The following is a 15,674-nucleotide window of genomic DNA, read 5'->3' as shown; positions in this document are numbered from 1 at the left end:
GGGGTGGACGTGGCACCGCTGGGCGCAGCCACGTGGTAGGCGTCCCACATATGAAATAGAGGAAGATGGGCACGGAGGTTAGCTCAGGGCCAGCCTTCCTCGGCAAAAAGAGGAGGATTGGCAGTTTAGCTCAGGCTCATCGTCCTCAAACAAAAAACAACACAAAAAAAAACAAAAAGCCACTAAAAGTGAATATGGGAAACATCTTTGTGTTCAAGGAAAGTGAGATGGTTGCCTTCAGGCAAGAGGGCCTAAAAGTAAAGATCGTTTTGTCTGTGAAAAGGTGATCACGGGGAAAAAAATCTGAGAAAAAGGTCTGTTCGTGGTCAAGTGGCCTAAAATTGGAACGAGTGGACAGATAGAAATGGCGAGCGATAGGATCTATTGGAGTCTATGAGGAAGCTACGGTGTCGGCCTAATTCGGCCTGACAGTGTTTTTCCAAAAGGGCCTGACGTGGCCGCCGAGCACGCATTGCATCGTAGATCTGCTTTAAACATTTCCTACGGCAAGAACCAATGCCCTTAAGGGAAAGGAGCAGCTTCCCCGTGCTCGGCCTTCTTAAGGAGAGGCATCTTTCCTTAGGCTAGGAACGGATGGTTGCGCTCACCTTGACCATCCGGCCACCTGTGACCACCCAGCCCAGACAACAGACCTGCCACCAGCGGTGTCTGTCGATCGCTGTGCTGACAGAGCAGTGTCGCGACGATCGTCCAAGGGACCTTTCGATCCTATGTGAAACGTCCTCTGGGGTCTAGAAGCACTCTGTACACCCCACTTCTCGGGCGCCCTTTCTTCCTTCAGGAAGAAAGGCCCCCGGCCACAGTCCTTACATCTTAGGTCAGAATAAACTCACCCCGATTTTCACGGATAGATTGGTTCCGGATTATTTCCATCGACAGAATGGAATCAAGTCAATGAGTTTCAAGATCGGAGGGAAGCTGATGCAAAATCAGAATTGGTTTTTCTCGCTCTCGAAAGGATACTTTTCTCTAACTTAGTCTCCTCCCTGATAAAGACATTGGAAAAGGTTTCTCTTGACCTCTGAGGGAATCGACACCAAAGACAGAGATCCTCCATTTTGTCAGAATGATTTCCTAGGCCTCTAACGGAGGAGGCCTCCTCGGACGGGAGCTCAGCTTTTGTTTTGCAACAGTTTTCCTCTCTGCTTGCCTTTAACATCTCCTTTCCCGTTCTTCTTTTTTGGAAGGGAAATACGTGCACCGCTGGGGGGGGGGGGAAGAATTTTCTAAATGACCAAAGAAGATCTACGACTGTTGTTATTTTGGTTTCACGGAGCAGTTCCACGTCCACATTTACCCCATTTTAAACACCCACACACACTCACAGCACGGCGCTGTGAGGATGTCCCGGGGAACTCGATTTGTGGAGGGAATGGCTGTGAGGTCTCTGCCCCCAACCCGCACCATTTGGGTGCTTCTGCTTGTTGATGAGGACGGGAAGCCCTGCTGAAATCCATATTCTTATCACCACACGTGAATCTGCACCCATGCTCCCCCCGTGTGTCATCTTGGGCTTTGCTGTGGCCCCGTGCGGAGGGAGACCCGTGTCTTGTAAACTTTTCAGCGGCCAAGCGGCTCGGTCCTTTCCTCTACGACTTGTGGCCTCCGTCTGTCCGTCTGCCTTAGAAAGACCCTCTGGGCCGGAAGTGACAGGCTGCACACAATTCCTGACAGACTGCGGACAATTCCTCCGTCGTCACGGTCCTTCTCTGATGACGTGCATGGTTTCGGTTTGACAGCGACCCCCACCCCCCCACCCCGCCCTGATTTTCTAAGTCCTCCCGGGACCCGGGAAGTGCCGGGCCGCTCAGGGAATCGGGGGCCGGCAGCCCCCGCCTGCCCCGTGGCATCTCCGGGGACTTTTCCACCCTCTGTCCGCGTCAGCCAGCCGGCAGCCCCGGCCCGGCCCAGGAGTCACGTGGGGAGTCTGTCCCCTCTCCTGGCAAGCCCACCCACCCCACCCCCTCCCCGCCGATTTTCCCAAGACCTCCTTCTGCGCCCAGGGTTGCCCTGTGCTGCCTGGGAGCTCCGAGGTGGACATCCTGGGGCCTCGCGTGGTGACCTCCGCCGGCCCCAAGCGGGCCCAGAGAGAAAGAGAGAGAGAGACAGAGTCAGAGACAGAGAGACAGAGAGACAGAGACAGAGGTAGACAGAGAGAGACCTGACCCGGCGGTGGGCCCAGGCTGTGCACTCGCTGGCCGGTGACCCGGTTCCCTCCCGCTGACCCCTCCGCGCCGGTTGTTGGGCGCCATCTGGCGGCCGCTTTTACAGAGTGGCCCTCCCTCCGGAGCCCCGGCGACATGAGCAAGGGATGGGACTTGCAGGACATCTGTGTGGTTTCCAGTGTGGGTCTGTGTGGAACAGAGCTGCTAAGAACATTCATGCCCCGGATTCTGTGTGAATGAACAGGAACGTGGCCGCAGCCCCCACCCCGCCCCGCCCCAGCCCCCGGGAGTGGCGGGAGTGGTGCCCTCCAGACCACCCTCGGGTTGGATGCCTCCTCCCTGGAAGGACTCACGGGACTCCACAAAAGCTGACTTCCTGGAGGTCCAGCGGAGACCCCCAAGGCCCAAGGCCCCCCCCCACCACCACCACAGATCACTGTGGAAGCCTTAACGACCCAAGGCTCCAGCTACATACAGACGCTCTTAGAGGCAAGATACACCAAGGGCTTATGTAGGTTGCCACTTTCGTGGTTGTTTCCGCGGCGTGTGAGTTTTGGAACCCGCCACGCCATTTTTCACAGAGGCCATACCGTTTCCCTTCACCACCAGTGAGGCGGAGTGACTGACTTGGCTCCGCGACCTCACTAGCAGTTTGATCCTGTTCCTGTATTTGGAAGAAGCCAGTCTCACCCGTGTGTCCCCACAATGTCTCCCTCTAATTTTCTCACTTGCTTTTCCAGGGAACAGCTCACATCTTTGCATGCGCTTATTGGTCATCCATGCGTACCTCCTCCTCCCCAGGTGAAAGTGCCTGCTCTGTCTATTGGCCTTCCATTGTATTTGTATTTTTCAGTGTTGATTTCCCCGGGTCTCCACTCCATTGTGGGGGTTTTTTGTTGTTGTTGTTTTTTTTTTTCTGCTTAAAGATTGCCACCTGAGCTAAGCCTCTGTTTCCCCATCTTTGTCAGTTTCAGAGGGTAGATTTCTCAGTCTTGCTCTTTCCCAAGTTCTGCACGCCCTTGTGTGTGTGTGTGTTTTTTTTTTTTTTTTTTGCTCAAATATTGAACCTAAGCTAGCATCTGTTGCCCATCTTCGTCAGTTTGAGAGGGTAGGTTTCTCAGTGTTGCTTTTTCCCCAGGTCTCCAAGTCCCTCAGTGTGTGTGTGTGTGAGTGTGTGTGTTTTCTTTGCAAGATTGGCACTTGAGCTAACGTGTGTTGCCAATCTTTGTCAGTTTCAGAGGCTAGATTTTTCAGTATCGCTCTTTCCCAAGGTCTCCACTCCCTTGCTCTTTTCTTTTCTTTTTTTTTTTTTTTTTTGGCTTAAAGATTGTCACCTGAGCTAGGCTCTGTTGCCCTGCTTCCTCCGTTTCAGCGGGTACCTTTTTTCAGGGTTGCTTTTTCACCGGGTCCTCGCCATTGTATTTTTATATTTTTTATTTTTTTGCTTAATGATTGCCACCTGAGCTAGCCTTCTGTTGCCCATCTTCTTCAGTTTCAGATGGTAGATTTCTCAGTGTTGCTTTTCCCCAGGTCTCCACGCCCTTGTGTGTTTCTTTGCTTAACGATTGCCACCTGAGCTAGCCTCTGTGGCCCATCTTTGTCAGTTTCAGAGGGTAGATTTCTCAGTCTTGCTCTTTCCCAAGTTCTGCACGCCCTTGTGTGTGGGTTTTTTTTTTTTTTTTTTGCTCAAATATTGAACCTAAGCTAGCATCTGTTGCCCTTCTTCGTCAGTTTCAGAGGGTGGATTTCTCCGTGTTGCTTTTTCCCCAGGTCTCCACGCCCTTGTGTGTTTCTTTTGCTTAACGATTGCCACCTGAGCTAGCCTCTGTGGCCCATTTTCGTCAGCTTCAGAGGGTGGATTTCTCAGTGTTGCTTTTTCCCCAGGTCTCCAAGTCCCTCAGTGTGTGTGTGTGTGAGTGTGTGTGTTTTCTTTGCAAGATTGGCACTTGAGCTAACGTGTGTTGCCAGTCTTTGTCAGTCAGAGGCTAGATTTTTCAGTATCGCTCTTTCCCAAGGTCTCCACTCCTTGCTCTTTTCTTTCTTTCTTCCTTTCTTTCTTTCTTTCTTTCTTTTTGGCTTAAATATTGTCACCTGAGCTAGGCTCTGTTGCCCTGCTTCCTCCGTTTCAGCGGGTACCTTTTTTCAGGGTTGCTTTTTCACCGGGTCTCCTCGCCATTGTAGTTTTTTATTTTATTTTATTATTTTGCTTAATGATTGCCACCTGAGGTAGCCTCTGTTGCCCATTTTCGTCAGCTTCAGAGGGTGGATTTCTCAGTGTTGCTTTTTCCCCAGGTCTCCACGCCCTTGTGTGTTTCTTTTGCTTAAAGATTGCCACCTGAGCTAGCCTCTGTTGCGCTTCTTTTCTCAGTTTCAGAGGGTAGATTTCTCAGTGTTGCTTTTTCGCCAGCTCTCCACGCCCTGGTGTCTTTCTTTTCTGCTTAAAGGTTCCAACCTGAGCTAGCGTCTGTTGCCCATGTTCCTCAGTTTCAGAGGGTGGATTTCTCCGTGCTGCTTTTTACCCGGGTCTCCACGCCCTTGTGTGTTTCTTTTGCTTAACGATTGCCACCTGAGCTAGCTCTCTGTTGCGCTTCTTTCTCAGTTTCTGAGGGTGGATTTCTCAGTGTTGCTTTTTCCCCAGGTCTCCACGCCCTTGTGTGTTTCTTTTGCTTAACGATTGCCGCCTGAGCTAGCCTCTGTGGCCCATTTTCGTCAGCTTCAGAGGGTGGATTTCTCAGTGTTGCTTTTTCCCCAGGTCTCCACGTCCCCTCAGTGTGTGTGTGTGTGTGTGAGTGTGTGTGTTTTCTTTGCAAGATTGGCACTTGAGCTAACGTGTGTTGCCCATCTTTGTCAGTTTCAGAGGCTAGATTTTTCAGTATCGCTCTTCCCAAGGTCTCCACTCCCTTGCTCTTTTCTTTGTTTCTTTGTTTCTTTCTTTCTTTCTTTTGGCTTAAATATTGTCACCTGAGCTAGGCTCTGTTGCCCTGCTTCCTCCGTTTCAGAGGGTACCTTTTTTCAGGGTTGCTTTTTCACCGGTCTCCTCGCCATTGTAGTTTTTTATTTTATTTATTTATTTTTTTGCTTAACGATTGCCACCTGAGCTAGCCTGTGTTGCCCATGTTCGTCAGTTTCAGAGGGTAGATTTCTCAGCGTTGCTTTTTCCCCAGGTCTCTACGCGCTTGTGTGTGTGTGTGTGTGTGTGTGTGTGTGTTCTGCTTAAAGATTGCCACCCGAGCTAGCCCCTGTTGCCCATCTTCGTCAGTTTCAGAGGGTAGATTTCTCAGTGTTGATTTTCCCCCAGTTCTCCACGCCCTCGTGCTTTTTTTTTTTTTTAATTTCCTTAAATGTCGGCACCTCAGCTAGCCTCTTTTTCCCATCTTCGTCCGTTTCAGCGGGTAGACTCTCCGCCTGCCTTCGACAGACCCTCTGCGCTTGGAAAGCTTTCCTCCTCCCGTCATCACGGTCCTTCTCGGATGACGTGCCTGGTTTCGGTTTGACCGTCCCCGCCCGCCCTGATTTTCTAAGTCCTCCCGGGAGCCCCGGGGCGCTCCGGCCGCTCCCAGCGGCCTCCCGGCCGCACCGGCTCAGCCCGGCCCGGGCCGACCCCTGGCCTCTCTGGGGGAACTCTCCCCGTCCCCTTCCCGGTGAGCGCCCGAGAAACCTTTTCCGGGTCCCCCTCCTGCGGCTGGGGCTGCGCCTTGGCGGCCGCGAGCCCGCGGGCGGACGCCCCGGGGCCGAGCTGGGCCGGGAGGCTGGGTCCGAGGGGGCGCCGGGACGGGATCTGGCGGCCCGGCGGCCCGGCTGTGCCCCCGGCGGGCCCGCGCTCCGGCTCCGTCCCGCTGAGGCGGTCGCCGGTCGCCGGGTGCCACCTGGCGGCCGCTTTTATATCGTCTCTTTCCTCCGGAGCTCCGGCGACGCGGGCCAGGGACGGGACCTGGCCGCGGTGACCGAGGCAGAGTCCCGGGAGGCCGGCGTCGCTGGCGGGATCTGGCCCGGTGGCGCCCGGGGCGTGAGCGCGACGCCCGCTCGCCGGAGATTGGAGGTGCAGGCTACTGAGGGAGGTGGCTGCCGCCGCGCCGCCCGGTGCCGGCCGGGGTGTGGGCCTCCCGGACGGGTCGACCAGCAGCCGCCGGTGCCCCCTCCGTCCCCGGGAGGGGGTGGGGGCCGCCGCGGGGAACGGGCGAGGGAACTCGTCCCGTGCCCGGCCGTCGTCCTGAGGGCGGCCCGGTGGTCGGGCCTTCCGCGCGCGCGATCCCTTCCGCGCCCCGCTCCGGAGGTGGGGGACCGGCCGGGGCCTTGCGGGGGAGGCCCGTGGAGGGCGCGACGGCTCGGCCGCCGGGCTGGCCTTTTCCCCACTGGTCTTCCGAGTCGACCGGCTCTGGCGGTGGGGACCGGGCCCGGTCCTCGGATGCCTCCTCCTCCGTGGTGGGCAGCGGTCCAAGTCCCGCCCGGAGAAGAGCGTGGACCGGCCCCGGGAGCCCCCGAGGGCGGGCCGGGGAGGGCGTCCCCGGCCGGGACGCGTGCCCGGGGTGGGTCCGGGGCCGCCGGACCGGACTTCTCTCCCCGAGTTTCGCGGGTCGCGTCTTTGTCCGGAGGTGGGAGGGGGCCGGCTCGAGGCGTAGGTGGAGCCCCGGCTGAGGGACGGGAGCCACGGTCCCGCCCCGGGCCCGGTCGCCGGAGGCTCCTCCGTGGAATTCTTTTCAAGTCCTGACCCGGCGACTCAGAGGGAGGGACCGACCGGTCCCGGCCCGCGCGGGCGGCCCGGGGAGGCTGTCCCCGGCCCCTGCCGCCACGCTTCTGGGGTCGACCAGATGGCCCCGGGAGCTCCGGGCCTGGTGGCGATGGGGTCGTGCTTGGGGTCTGGTGGCCGTGGCCGTGATCCAGGGGTTCCCCTCGTGATCCGTGGGTGGGCCCCGTCTCCGGGCGCGGCGATTCTTGCCCCTGAATGGGTGGTTTTGTGCCGCCAGATAAGTGCTGACACGTCTGCTCGGGGTGACAGTCGCCCGAGAGCTTCCGGGTGCCTGGATGCGTGTGCGGGGAGGTCTCCGGGCTCTGGCCGAGAATCGGACGCCCGTTTCCACCCCCCGCCGCTTGAGCCGCCCGCTGGGGCCTGCAGCGCCGGCTCTTGTGCTCCAGGCGTCCCCGCGACCGTGGTGCCACCTCCGGTCTCTGGTACCCGAGGGCGGCGGGGTTAGGGGCGCGGGGTCCCCTACCACGTGCACCCCTGCCGCCGGCACCCGGGTGCGGTCGCGACTTACCCCGTCCCGCCGGCTCCGTGCCAGTGCGTGTCAGGCGTTCTCGTCCTGGGGTCGTCGCTCTCGCGCTTGCTAGAGGAGGAGGGGGGCCGGTGAGGCTGAAGCAGGCTCCTCCGCTGGCTGTCCTCGCCGGCCTTCCCTTGCTCGGGGATCCCTCGCGTTATGCTGCTGATCGATGTGGTGATGCTGTGCTCTCCCGGGCCGGGCTCTGCCGTGCCAGACGAGGGACGGACGTTCATGGCGAACGGGACCGCTCTTTCTCGCTCTGCCCGCGGGCCCCCCGCCCGTTCTCCCCGCTGCGAGTGGCGTGTGGGAGGTGGCAGGGGTGCGGAACCGGCCCGACCTCGCTCCCCGCCCCGTGCCTTGTGGCGTGGGCGGTGTCGGGGTCTCCGTGACGCGGCGGATGCTCCGCCTGTGCCTCTTGGCTGTGTCTCGCGGGCGGCCCTCCCCACGGTGGGGGCGGGCCGTGCTGCCGCGCGCCGCGCGCCTTCTTGGACGCGTGAGCGCGCTCCCCCGGCCGTTGGCGGTGCCCCTGGAGTGTTCCAGGTCGTCCCCAGGCGCCCGAGGCCGAGTGGCGGTGTCGTTCCCCGTTTCGCTGCCCCTCCTCAGGTGACGCTGCGCTGGTGTGTCTGAGAAGCGGGGGGTCGAGTCGGTAAGGGAGGCGTGCCCGTCCCCTCGCGGGGACGGGGTGCCTGCCGCCCCCACCCCACGGCGTGCCGTGTGGGGGCGGGCAGGCTCGGGGTGCGTGCCCGCGTGTTCCCCTTGCTGGGGTTTCCACGCGGTGTGGGAGTGATTGTGGCGGGCCGAGCCAGCGGCGTGATGCTGGCTCTTTGGTTGGGAGGTGCTGTTTGATCGGCACCTCCGTCCCAGTCTCTGCCTCCCTTGGTCTCGGCCTGAGGGGAGGCACTGACTTGGGAGCCGCACAGGGGCCTTTAGATCCCTAGCTAAGCCCAGTGTGGCCGGAGATGCGAGCTCCGGGGCAGCGCGGGCTCGCGGCCCTGACCACGGACGCTCCGACTTGCTCTAGGCCTTACCTCTACCGCAGATCCCTCCTGCGTTGTGTGGCCATGGTGTCTGTAAGCGCCTTGGTGGGCCCGATGGCGGACGCATGGGGGGGGCGACACGCCCTCGGTGAGAAAGCCTTCTCTAGCGATCCGAGAGGGTGCCTTGGGGTACCGGACCCCTCCTCTGCGCGTAGTAGCCACGGACGCCACCACCGTGGCGCGTGGGCAGAGCCGCTCTTGCCTACCGCGGCCGGCGCCTCCCCCTCCGAGTCGGGGGAGGGTCACGCCCGGCCGGGCCGCCGTTGGGCGCGGGGCCGCGCGTGTGCGCGAGCGTGCGCGTGGCTCCCCTCCGTCGCGTGCTGGGGTGGGGAGAGGGCCCGGCCCTGTCCGGCTCCGCCCGCCGCGAGCGGCTGGCTCTCCGCTCGCTCCCGTCCCAGCCGCAGCCGGTGGTGGCGTGCGGGCATGGGTGGGGGCCGCCGCCGCTCTCGGCGCGTTCCTCGGGACGTGGGTCCCGGAGCAGACCAGACAGGCAGACGGGTGGCTGGGTGGAGGGGCGGCCCCCGCGGCGGGGTCACGTAGGCCCCGGTGTGGCCGGCCCGCGGAGGCCGAAGGGTGGCTGAGGCCGGCCGGCGTCCCAGGCGTCGTGGGACCGCCTCGCGTGTCGTTGGCGGTGGGATCCCGCGTGTGTTTCCTGGTGGCCCGTCCGCGCCCGAGGCCGTCCCCGGGAGCCTTCCCGCGAGCCCGCGCTCCTCCGTCGAGCGCGCGCGCCGCGCTCCCCGTTGTCGCCGGTGCTGCCCCGCCCGGGCAGACGCCTGGCCGCGCCGCCCACCGGCCGGGACCGAAATGGGCCTCGCCGCGCGGGTGTCGCCTCCGGCCACCGAGGCCGGTGGTGACCCGGCGGCGGCTCTCGGCTCCGGCTGGGTGGCGCCCGTGCGCCAGGCGCCCGGCGTGGGACGCCGGCGCCGTGTGCGGGAGAGCCCTGGCCGTGGAGGTGGGTGGTGGGGCCGAGCCCCCGTGAGCTGCGCGCGGCGACGGGGCCAGTCGCCGTTCCGGGCGCTGCGGGACCGCCCCTGGTGCTGGAGGCCCCTGGCGGTGAGACCCCGTGTGTGCTCCGGCGGCCGACTTGCCTCGGGAGGCTCTGTCTTCCCTCCTTGGCCCCGAGCGCTCTCTCGGCGGGCCGCGGCCCTTCCTCCACCGCCACCGCCTCTCCGGCGCCTCGGCCCCGCCGCCGTCGGCCTTCTCCCCGAGCCCTTCCCGTCGTCGCCTGTTCTGGCTGCCCGACCGGGGCCCGCCCCGAGCGCGACTCGCTTCCCGGGGCCGCTGCGGCCTCCTCCGTGTCCGCCGCCGCCGCCCGCGCGCGACGGCGACGCGGCGTGCGGGCGGGGGACCGTCCCCCGCGGCGCCCCGTTCTGGCGCGCGTGTCTGTCGCAGCGCGGGTCGGGTCCCGGGCAGCCGCCGTGACCGGCCGCCGGCGCGCCGCGCCACCCCTGGGGGCGGGGGGTCGGGCCTCGGTCCGGCTCTCGGCCCGCGCTGCGCGGGCAGCCCGGCCGGCCGGTGTCGACGCGACTGCCTGGTGCCCCGGCCCGCTCACGCGCCGTCAATCGGGCCGCCGCGAGGGGCGCCCCCGCCCTCCACGCCGCCGCGCGCGCGCGTCCCTCGTCGGCCGGGGGCGGCGGCGGGGTCCGTCCGTCCCGCCCCGCCCCCGCGCCTCGGGGCCGCCGCCGCCGCCTCCGTGCGCGCCCCGCGCCCGGGCACGCACGGCCCGTGCCGCGAGAGGTCGCCGCCGCCGCCGCCGCCGCCTCGCGCGTGTGCGCGCGCGTGCGCGGCCCTTCCCGGCTCCCTCGCGCTCCTACCTGGTTGATCCTGCCAGTAGCATATGCTTGTCTCAAAGATTAAGCCATGCATGTCTAAGTACGCACGGCCGGTACAGTGAAACTGCGAATGGCTCATTAAATCAGTTATGGTTCCTTTGGTCGCTCGCTCCTCTCCTACTTGGATAACTGTGGTAATTCTAGAGCTAATACATGCCGACGGGCGCTGACCCCCTTCGCGGGGGGATGCGTGCATTTATCAGATCAAAACCAACCCGGTCAGCCTCCTCCCCGGCCCCGGCCGGGGGCGGGCGCCGGCGGCTTTGGTGACTCTAGATAACCTCGGGTCGATCGCACGCCCCCGTGGCGGCGACGACCCATTCGAACGTCTGCCCTATCAACTTTCGATGGTAGTCGCTGTGCCTACCATGGTGACCACGGGTGACGGGGAATCAGGGTTCGATTCGGAGAGGAGCCTGAGAAACGGCTACCACATCCAAGGAAGGCAGCAGGCGCGCAAATTACCCACTCCCGACCCGGGAGGTAGTGACGAAAAATAACAATACAGGACTCTTCGAGGCCCTGTAATTGGAATGAGTCCACTTTAAATCCTTTCGCGAGGATCCATTGGAGGGCAAGTCTGGTGCCAGCAGCCGCGGTAATTCCAGCTCCAATAGCGTATATTAAAGTTGCTGCAGTTAAAAAGCTCGTAGTGGATCTTGGAGCGGGCGGGCGGTCCGCCGCGAGGCGAGCCACCGCCCGCCCCGCCCTTGCCTCTCGGCGCCCCCTCGATGCTCTTAGCTGAGTGCCCCGCGGGGCCCGAAGCGTTTACTTTGAAAAATTAGAGTGTTCAAAGAGCCCGAGCCGCCTGGATACCGCAGCTAGGAATAATGGAATAGGACCGCGGTTCTATTTTGTTGGTTTTCGAACTGAGGCCATGATTAAGAGGGACGGCCGGGGGCATTCGTATTGCGCCGCTAGAGGTGAAATTCTTGGACCGGCGCAAGACGGACCAGAGCGAAAGCATTTGCCAAGAATGTTTTCATTAATCAAGAACGAAAGTCGGAGGTTCGAAGACGATCAGATACCGTCGTAGTTCCACCATAAACGATGCCGACTGGCGATGCGGCGGCGTTATTCCCATGACCCGCCGGGCAGCTTCCGGGAAACCAAAGTCTTTGGGTTCCGGGGGAGTATGGTTGCAAAGCTGAAACTTAAAGGAATTGACGGAAGGGCACCACCAGGAGTGGAGCCTGCGGCTTAATTTGACTCAACACGGGAAACCTCACCCGGCCCGGACACGGACAGGATTGACAGATTGATAGCTCTTTCTCGATTCCGTGGGTGGTGGTGCATGGCCGTTCTTAGTTGGTGGAGCGATTTGTCTGGTTAATTCCGATAACGAACGAGACTCTGGCATGCTAACTAGTTACGCGACCCCGAGCGGTCGGCGTCCCCCAACTTCTTAGAGGGACAAGTGGCGTTCAGCCACCCGAGATTGAGCAATAACAGGTCTGTGATGCCCTTAGATGTCCGGGCTGCACGCGCGCTACACTGACTGGCTCAGCGTGTGCCTACCCCACGCCGGCAGGCGCGGTAATCCGTTGAACCCCATTCGTGATGGGGATCGGGGATTGCAATTATTCCCCATGAACGAGGAATTCCCAGTAAGTGCGGGTCATAAGCTTGCGTTGATTAAGTCCCTGCCCTTTGTACACACCGCCCGTCGCTACTACCGATTGGATGGTTTAGTGAGGCCCTCGGATCGGCCCTGCCGGGGTCGGCCCACGGCCCTGGCGGAGCGCTGAGAAGACGGTCGAACTTGACTATCTAGAGGAAGTAAAAGTCGTAACAAGGTTTCCGTAGGTGAACCTGCGGAAGGATCACACGGAGGCGGCCGGCCGCCGGCGGCCGAGCCTTTTCACCCCCGCGCGTGCGGGCGGGCCGGCGCGGTGCCGGCCCGCTGGTCGCGAGAGGTTCGAGAGAGGGAGGAGGGGGCGCGGGAGGCGCGGGCGCCCGGCCGGAGGCGCGGGAGGCGCGGGCGCGCCCGGTCCCGGGTCGGCGGTGGTCCGGAGGGAGTGGGCTCGATGTCGGCGAGCCCACGAGCCCCTTCCGGCCTCCGTCCGCCCGCGGCGTCCGAGGCCGCCGCGTCCTCCGCGCCGCCGCCCCCGGCGCGTCCGCCGTCCCCGCGCCCTCCGGTCTCCCGGGAGGCGGGCCGGAGTTTGTCGCGCGCGCCTCCGTCTCCGGCGCCGTCCGTCCCCGCCTCGCGGGCGGCGGCGGCCCCTCGGCGCGTCTCGGAAGGGCGGCGTGGTGGCGCGAGCCCCCGCGGAGTCCCCGGGGTCAGGTCCCCCGGGGGCCTCGGAGCTCCGGCTCACGCGGGGTGCTCCGCCGCCCGCCGCCTCCCGTCGCCCGCCCTGGGCCGCGTTCCCCGGCCGGCCGGCGTCGTCGTCCGTCCGACGGTGCCTCCGCGTCCCTTGCCCGCCCCTCGGCGCCCCGGGCGCCCGCGTCCGGCCGCCACGTCCGCCCACCCCCCGCCCTGCTCGCTCGCTCCCGCTTCCTGCCGCAGCCCTCGCCCTCCGTGGCGAGAGGGGCCCGGGACGCGGGTGCGGGGAGGGTCCCCCGGGGGAAAGTCGGGTCGGGTCTGGTGGCGCGCCGGACGCGAGGGGCCCGCCCGGCGTCGAGGGGGCCGGGCGCAGTGGGGTCGTCGGTCGGCGGGCGCCCGGCGGCGGGGTTCGGTCACGGGCGGGCAGCGCCGAGGCCTGCGTCCGTCCCCGGGTGGCCGCGCGGCGCGGGCGGCGTCGAGGCGGTGGCCGCGCGGCACTACCCGCTCCGCCTCGTCCGTTTCTTTGGCTTCCCCCCATCCAGGTACCTAGCGCGTCCCGGCGCGGAGGTTTAAAGACCCCCGGGGGGCCTCGCCCGTCCGCCTTGGTCGGGGCGGTCGGGCCCGCGGGGAGTCGGGAGGCCTGGCCCTTCTCCCCAGACTCCGCCGGCCGGGGCGCCGCGCCGCCGCCGCGGCGGCCGTCGGGAGGGGGCGTCCCCGGCGGCCGCCGTGTCATCGCGCGTGCGCGTGCGCGCCCCGCGTCCTCGGGCGAGGCGGAGCCCCCCGGCGTCTGTGGGTGTCCGAGCACGCCCCGCGGGGCCCGTGCCGGACGCCCCGTCGTCCAACCTTCCGACCTCACGGAGTCTGGTCTCGTTGTGTCTTCCTGGCCGGCCGGAGGCACCTCCGGGGATGTGCCGTGCCAGGGGCGGGCTCTCCCCCGCCCTGCGGGGGACCCCGCCGTTCAAACTCGTACGACTCTTAGCGGTGGATCACTCGGCTCGTGCGTCGATGAAGAACGCAGCTAGCTGCGAGAATTAATGTGAATTGCAGGACACATTGATCATCGACACTTCGAACGCACTTGCGGCCCCGGGTTCCTCCCGGGGCTACGCCTGTCTGAGCGTCGCTGGGACGATCATCGCCCCCGGGGTGGGTGTCGCCTGCCCCGGGGTGCGCGGCTGGGGTCTCTCGCAGGGCCCGCCCCGCCCTCCGCCAAGTGCAGACGCGGTGTCCGCCCCGCGCGCCCGCCCCTCCTCCCACGCGCCCGGCGCCCGGTCGCGGAGGCGCGTGGGGTCGGTGGCGGCGGCGCCGCGGGGTCCCGGGGTGGGGCCGCCGCCCGCGAGTCGAGGAGAGGCAGACGAGAGCCTCGCGCCGAGGTGCCCGGGTCGCCACGGGCCGGGGCTCCCCGCCGCACGCGGCCCGGGGTGGCCGGCGGGGACGAGACGGTCCCGCGGCGCGCGGTCGGGGCCGCCGTGTTCGGGGGCCCGCGTCCGGGCCGTCTGTCCGGTCGCCGCCGCCCGTCGGCGGTCCGTCCCGTGCGTCCGGCCGCCGCCGGTCCCCGGCGCGCCCGGGTCCCGGACCGGAGCCTTCGCCGGGGTGGCTCGCGCCGAGGCGAGTCGCGTGCGCGCGCCCCGGGGACGCGTGCCCCGGCGGTGACCCGCGGGACGCCGCGGGCGTCGTCCGCCGCCGCGCGCCCGGGTCGCGCCGCGCGCGCGCGTGGCCCCGAGCCCCGGGCGGGCGGGCGGGCGCCGCGTCCGCCGCCCGACGGGCCGTGGCGGCTCGCGGCGGAGGGGCGGGTGCGTCGCGCGCGGGCGGCGGTCGGGGCGACCGCCGCCCCGCCGCGCCCGCCGCCGCCCTCCGCGCCTCCTCCCCGCGCGCCGCGACGCGTCCGCCGTGCGCGTGGCGGCGTCCCGCTCCGTCTCCCCGGCGGGCCCCCGCCCGTGCCCGGCTCGTGCCCCCGTCCGCCCGCCCGCGCTCCGCCCCGCCCGCCCGCCCGCCCTCCTTCGGGGGTCGGTCGTGGCGGGGGCGGGGCGGAAGGCCGGGCGGACGCGGCCGTGGCCTCGCGCGCCCGGGGTCCTCCTCCGCGGCGTTCGTCTCTCCGTCGCTCCCCGCCCCGCTCGCGGCTCGCGCGCGGCGGCCGCCGCCGCCGCCGCGCCCTCCGAGACGCGACCTCAGATCAGACGGGCGACCCGCTGAATTTAAGCATATTAGTCAGCGGAGGAAAAGAAACTAACCAGGATTCCCTCAGTAACGGCGAGTGAACAGGGAAGAGCCCAGCGCCGAACCCGCCCCGCGGTGGGGCGCGGGAAATGTGGCGCACGGAAGGCCCACCCCCGGCGCCGCTCGTGGGGGGCCCAAGTCCTTCTGATCGAGGCCCAGCCCGTGGACGGTGTGAGGCCGGTAGCGGCCCCCGGCGCGCCGGGTCCGGGCCTTCCCGGAGTCGGGTTGCTTGGGAATGCAGCCCAAAGCGGGTGGTAAACTCCATCTAAGGCTAAATACCGGCACGAGACCGATAGTCAACAAGTACCGTAAGGGAAAGTTGAAAAGAACTTTGAAGAGAGAGTTCAAGAGGGCGGAAACCGTTAAGAGGTAAACGGGTGGGGTCCGCGCAGTCCGCCCGGAGGATTCAACCCGGCGGCGTGGTCCGGCCGTGCCGGCGGTCCGGCGGATCTTTCCCGCGCCCGTTCCTCCCGGTCCCTCCACCCGCCTCCGTCCCCCGCCGTCCCCCGCCGGCCCTCCTTCCCTCCCCGGGGGGAGCGTGCGCGCGGGGGCTCCGGCGGGTGCGGGGGAGGGCGGGGCGGGGCCGGGGGGTGGGGTCTGTGGGGGACCGCCCCCGGCCGGCGGACCGCCGCCGGGCGCACGACCGCGGCGGTGCGCCGCGACCGGCTCCGACCGCGGGGAAGGCCGGCGGGGAAGGTGGCCTCCGGGGGCCCCCGTTCCGTCCCCTCCTCTCCGGAGGGGGCGGCCGGGCGGGGCCCACCCCCGGGTGTTACAGCCCCCCGGCAGCAGCGCTCGCTCTAACCTCGGGCCGAGGGAGCTGTGACCCGTCGCCGCGCTTTTCTCTCCCCTCCCGTGCCCACCCCCGCGGGGGCTCCCCCGCG

The 15,674-nt window shown here is 65.7% G+C and overlaps 1 non-coding gene across 1 annotated transcript; it reads left to right on the top strand.

Moving 5' to 3' along the window:
* Window positions 1-13,546: 13,546 nt before the first annotated feature.
* On the top strand, window positions 13,547-13,699 carry LOC138922464 (5.8S ribosomal RNA). The gene has a single exon (XR_011435550.1). It is a non-coding gene; the product is annotated as a 5.8S ribosomal RNA (ribosomal RNA).
* The last annotated feature ends 1,975 nt before the right edge of the window (window positions 13,700-15,674 follow it).

This window comes from Equus caballus, unplaced genomic scaffold (genome assembly GCF_041296265.1).
Source record: "Equus caballus isolate H_3958 breed thoroughbred unplaced genomic scaffold, TB-T2T haplotype2-0000896, whole genome shotgun sequence".
In the NCBI taxonomy this organism is placed as follows: Eukaryota; Metazoa; Chordata; class Mammalia; order Perissodactyla; family Equidae; genus Equus; species Equus caballus.
This window is presented reverse-complemented; position numbering and strand designations above follow the sequence as displayed.